The sequence below is a fragment of the Argiope bruennichi genome, chromosome 5 (genome assembly GCF_947563725.1).
Source record: "Argiope bruennichi chromosome 5, qqArgBrue1.1, whole genome shotgun sequence".
Classification (NCBI taxonomy): domain Eukaryota; kingdom Metazoa; phylum Arthropoda; class Arachnida; order Araneae; family Araneidae; genus Argiope; species Argiope bruennichi.
This window is the reverse complement of record NC_079155.1, coordinates 18,488,735-18,494,763: the sequence shown is the minus strand read 5'-3', so window position 1 is coordinate 18,494,763 and position 6,029 is coordinate 18,488,735.

Genomic DNA, 6,029 nt, shown 5'->3' with positions numbered 1-6,029 from the left:
CTTAGAATTTATTATTAATATATATTCTGTTTTATTTTCAGTTAGTATATATTTTTGTAACATGGCATTTTTTGTAGGGGAACGTTTAAATATATTAACAATTTTTCGAACTTTATAAATTATAGGAAGCAATTCTTCATGGGTTAATATTTCATCCTCATTAGCAATATCTTCTTCCACAATTACATTGTCATTATCTTCATTGTCAATATCACTCTCACTCTTACTCTCTTCAATGTCGGAATCCGAAGTTTCTATTATCCACAGTATTTGGATTCTTCTGTTCTTTATTTTTTTGGTATAATATATCTGTTACTCCTAATTGAATTCCATGAGCATAGCACAATTGCTGATTTGCACCAATCAACTTTCGAACTTTTTTCATAACTGTTGCTTCATTAGTCGTTATGGATACAATATCTTCTTTCAGGGATAATCCATGTTTCGCTAATTTAGATTTAAGCAATTAATTAAGCCATTAATTAGCTAATTAATTTCGACCGTTAGGAAGGCATAAAAACAAAAACGTATACTATTTTGCTATGTTGGCGATCCCTGAACATATAGTGGAGACAATTTAAAAAATTTCTAGTAAATACCGAAAAACCGGTATTTAAACTTGTGAATACCGGTATTACAAAATTGTAAAATGGCTCAAAATACCGGTATTCGGTATCCCGGTATACCGGTATTGCAATCCCTATTCACTGTACACTGTCTATTGGAAAAGCTTCGAGGCCACAATCATTGTACCGATTTCGGAAATTTTTATTTCATATGAAAGTTCTTGAATTTGAATACACCATCAATAGTTGTCTATTTCCTACCACTTTAAAATTCAGATGGAAATCTTGGAAACATTACTTCACTGAAAAATTGTCTGTAAGGTGAGGTGAAATCGAGATATAATCTCTCTTCCTCTTCAGGCGTCATACCGATTTTGTCAATTTTTATTTCAGATGAAGATTTTTGATTCTCTAAATGCGGCATCATTGGTCACATGCTCTGTATCTTTTAAGTCGGGGGCATGTCGCAAAATAAAACTTTGATAAAGCCCCCAAAACTTCAAAAACTATTCCTACTTCGTCAGTTTTATTCACTAATTAATGTAGTTACTTTATAAATCAATCAGTATGTTTTATATTTATTATTCCTTTTTAATTCTAAAAAAAAATGTTTTCTATTTTTATGATTAGATATAATTCGTCAATGTAGATTCGCATGATTAGATTAATACTTTCTATAAATAAAATAGGCTAACAGGTCGCTAAAGGTGGTTGGTTGGCAGTAATATATTATAAGAAATTTTGAAATGTCCCAAAATATAAAAAAAGAACAATCAAGTAAAATATATGTTTTCAAATTCGTTGAGTTATTTCGAAAATATATCAAAGAAAATATATTTTAAATTAATGACACTAGCACAGGCTAGTTGAGTCCTGTTTGGATATTTGAATGCACGCATCGACTTACTGGACAGGGAAGAAAAGAATCAATGAAATGCGATCAGTTTAGTCATGGAAGTTAGTCCTGTAAATAGAACCAACGTTAGACGCTAAATATTTAACCAATTAAGATTCGAACTTCCATGCGCCTTCCCACAGACTATGCCCTCATCCCCCACTTTCCCCCTTCTCATCGCTACGGTACTGATGTTCTGACTTTCCGTGCGAATGCTACGTTAAATACCTTTAGTCCAAAGACTTCTAGTATGCGTTCACCGTCCAACGATCTCAACGACATTGTTCGAAAAGGCGCATTCTACATTTTGACAGGATGTTTTCAACCCTTTTCTCGGGTGAATCAACCTACATTCGATTGAAACAACTTCCGGTCTCGTTCCCTCCTTGCAGTTATCTAGAAATACAATGCACTGAAAAGATGATTGCATACAACAGGCTGATGAACCAGGAAGACAAAAGAAATTCACCTGGCCAAAAGGTTGAATATCTTACACAGTTAATGCCTTGTTTTGACGGCAAGAAGTATATTGAAAGCAACAATGGTGACAAGAAAGGGACATGCCCAAGTTATCTGGTTGTAGGATTTCTATTTTTGTTACTTCTCTCGGTCGTTTTTGAGTCAGGAAACTGCGCAGAATCAATATCAAAAAGGCAAAATTTCTATCAAAACTGAAATATTCTTACATTTGTCCGGATTTACCATTCATACTATTTAAACCATTTTTATTAGATTTATACAAAGCTAGCTTCTTCGTCAGGATTAATGGCATTAAAATTTTTAGTTAAATATTTTATGTAACGTGGTCTTCATAATTTCCATCCTCAAAATATTAATAAGCTTTAAATTTTGATAGTCATATAACTCAATAATATAAATTATGTGACTATCAGTTATATAATCCATATTATCACAGTTCTGTTCATTCTAATATGCATTCCTCTAATTTTCTATCATCGCTCTTAAAATCTGAAATGGATTAAACTTCCATTTATGCAAATCTTTTATTTTTGTAAAAAGCAAGCAAGTTTTTTCGAAATAGGAGTACAGAGAAGAGTATAGTTCAGCACTGTAACTTTATATATACAACAGAATTTTTAAAAAATAATTTATACAATATCTCAATATCTTCTATAAAAATGTCTCTAATCCACCATGAAGTTCAATTTTCAATTTTATTTTCAAAAAGTTTTAAATGATGTTAATAATAATATTTCATTTCGTTTCAGCCACTAAAACGCATTCATTCAGACTACATAATATATAATTTTCACTTTCTCGAATACGTAGCATAGAGAAAGTATACGAACACGATGCTTTGACAAATCTTTATGTTTTAGACCTCCCTCAGTTCGGAAAATGCATTTTTGGAAAATGTCAAACAGTCTGTCTGTCTGTAACAAAGATAAATAAATAACGCTTTGATCTAGACGATTGAAATTTGGTATAAGGCCTATACATCAAATTTGCAGATTTCTGTCAAATTTTGAGTAAAATCTATTTAGAGGAAGTTCTTCTGTCTGGTTGTTCGAATGTAAGTTAACACGATCATTACAAAACGAAGAAAGCTAGATAGATAAAATTTGGTATACAGATTTAACATCTATAGTGCAGATACCTTGCAAACTTTGAGCCAAATCCAATTACGGGATTTGGCTCTAAGTTGACTGTCTGTCTGCACTTTCAGAAACATGCAAACTCAATAATTCAAAAACGTATTAATTAAATGCATCAAATTTGGTATGGGAAATTGTGACTACAAGTGCAGTTTCGTGTCGAATTTTTGCCCCAATCGGTTGAGAAAAAAGCGTCTGAAGCCGAAATTACATTTTTGGATACTATTAGCGCATGCTAAGGATTAATCACCAAGAAGGATACGATACTTTCAGTAAAAATGCTAAATTCACGCGAAAAGTCGATATTTCGTAACTATTATGCGTCAATACCAAGGGGTTCTCTGGCATGACAAGTTTATTAGAGAGTATGCGAGAAGGTTTTGTGGAGACCATTCCCATGGATTGCAAAAACCAAACAAGTTTTGAGTACAGTAAAGAGTATAAATCAGCACTGTAGTTTTATATATACTATATAGTTTTTTTTTTAATAATTTATACAATATCTCAAAGAGTTATTCTATAAAAATTTCTTGAATCCATCATAAAATTCAGTTTTTAATTTTAATTCCAAAAGGATTTAATGATATAAATAATAATGTTTTATTTTGTTTCAGTCAATAAAATGCATTAACAATAAATTACATAATGTATAACTTTTTATATATTATTATTTTTTCATATCAAATCTTTTGCTTATTGCTAACGGTTTAGAAATTAGCTGTTGGGCCTTGATTAGAATGGATACTTATATAGATATTTTAAAAGTCTCAGAAACATTTTTCTCCTATTTAATTTTTATTAAGTATTCTGTTTCATATTTACTTTATTTCAAGCCAACCCATTATAAAGATTGCACTTTCCTAAGTTTACTTTGCAGTTAAATTAACCTTTTAATTTGAACTTTTATTAGCGTAATGGTTACACCTTAATAAAAGTTTTTTTTCATGCAAGCATAACGTGCTCGTGGTTAAATTTTATTTTTATTTTGTATGAAATTTATTATTGGAATATATGAATAAAATATTTTTTAATTGATAAAATTTTTTAAAAAAATGCAGCGGCAAAGTAATAGATATCATTGAAATTTCAAATAGTATAAAATTAATTTTTGTGATAATATTTTCAAATGTTATCGCGAATAAACGCCAAAATTTCGTTTAATTATTTAGTTAATTGAAATTTTAAAAGTACTCGCTTCGAAATGCACATTCCAGTATTCAAAGTATATATGTGCCAAGTATGTTGGTTTCTAGATAAAACAGTATAGTCACCAATACTCAAATACACACACACACATACATTCTTTTTAATTGTATGTAGAGATAGAGTTGAATACATTTTACGTCTAATTCCGTTGTCTATATTCTGTAGATAACATGAAATATTATATTTAGCTGAATTATACTGAATGAGTTCTTTCTACAATATTGCTCCAAAAAATCACATGTTTTTTATTTTTCAAAAAAAAAAAAAGTCTTTTGAGCAGAACTAGTTGTGAATCAGAAAATAATATTTAATTCGAAAATAAGAAGCGCATTAAAGGAGTTAAAATCTTTTTCGCCTTAATTGCTCCGAATCAATATTTATTGATTCGGAGCAATTTCAATGTAAAAATGGTACAAAAAACAATTCTTAACTGTTAAGTAATTTAAAAAAATTCCATTTTTTTATACCTAATATTGTTTCAGATTTCATTGTAAATTATACTTCGAAAAGTCAGCATTGCAATGATAGAAATTATCAAATACATACCTTTTTCTTCCATACTGAACGAAAAATATAATATAATCGAAAAAGAAAACCCTAAAAATAAATATTCTTTAAAGAAAGTCCGTGTACAATCGCTCTGAGTAGAACAGTACAACTGGGAAACTCTTCTCATTGATGACGTACAGAGGGAAATATTGAATAATTGGTTCCTGAATTACCGTTACATGTTGAATTACCATTTCTGAAATAGGAGCATTTATATAAAACTGCGATTCAAAGTGATTTTTTAAGGTGAGACTTTTGACTTTTGGCGCGGTAGCTGAAATAATTTAGCTTCGATGTCATTTAGGATTGGGGATTATCTAATCAAATATTATTTGGGAGCGGTATTAATATTTATGGCTCATAAAAAGTTAATAAAGTTATCATCAATATTGATTTGAAAATTTAAATAGGTTTTACAAGAAATTTTTTAACTTTACAAAAAAGTTTTTGATTGAAAATAGATCGCAATGGGTCGAATGAGATAAAGACAGCTCTTCCAGTTAGATTGTAAAAAATACAATACCGTTGATTTCCTCCAATGTGGTTATACCATTATTATCTATGGCTATATAATTAATATCTTTTATCACTAGTGTGCATTTAATCTAAGTAAATTAAACAGGGCTTCACTAAAAAATATGTTATCTCAAAAGTTAAGGCGATTCTCCCATCCCTGAATTCTTTTAAATAAAGTTTCCAAAATTTTTAAATGAAATATGATTCCGTTTTCTTAAGTTGATTGTCCGAGTTCTCTTAAATAAAGTTTCCAAAACTTTTAAAAGAAATATGATTCCGTTTTCTCAAGTTGATTTCCCGAGTTCTCTTAAATAAAGTTTCCAAAACTTTTAAAAGAAATATGATTCCGTTTTCCCAAGTTGATTGTCCGAGTTCTCTTAAATAAAGTTTCCAAAACTTTTAAAAGAAATATGATTCCGTTTTCCCAAGTTGATTGTCCGAGTTCTCTTAAATAAAGTTTCCAAAACTTTTAAATGAAATATGATTCCGTTTTCTCAAGTTGATTGTCCGAGTACTCTTAAATAAAGTTTCCAAAACTTTTAGATATGATACATGGTTCTGGTTTCTTAATTTGATTGTCCGTGTACCTCTTAAATAAAGTTTCCAAAACTTTTAGATATGATAAATGGTTTTGGTTTCTTAATTTGATTGTCCGTGTATCTCTTAAATAAAGTTTCCAAA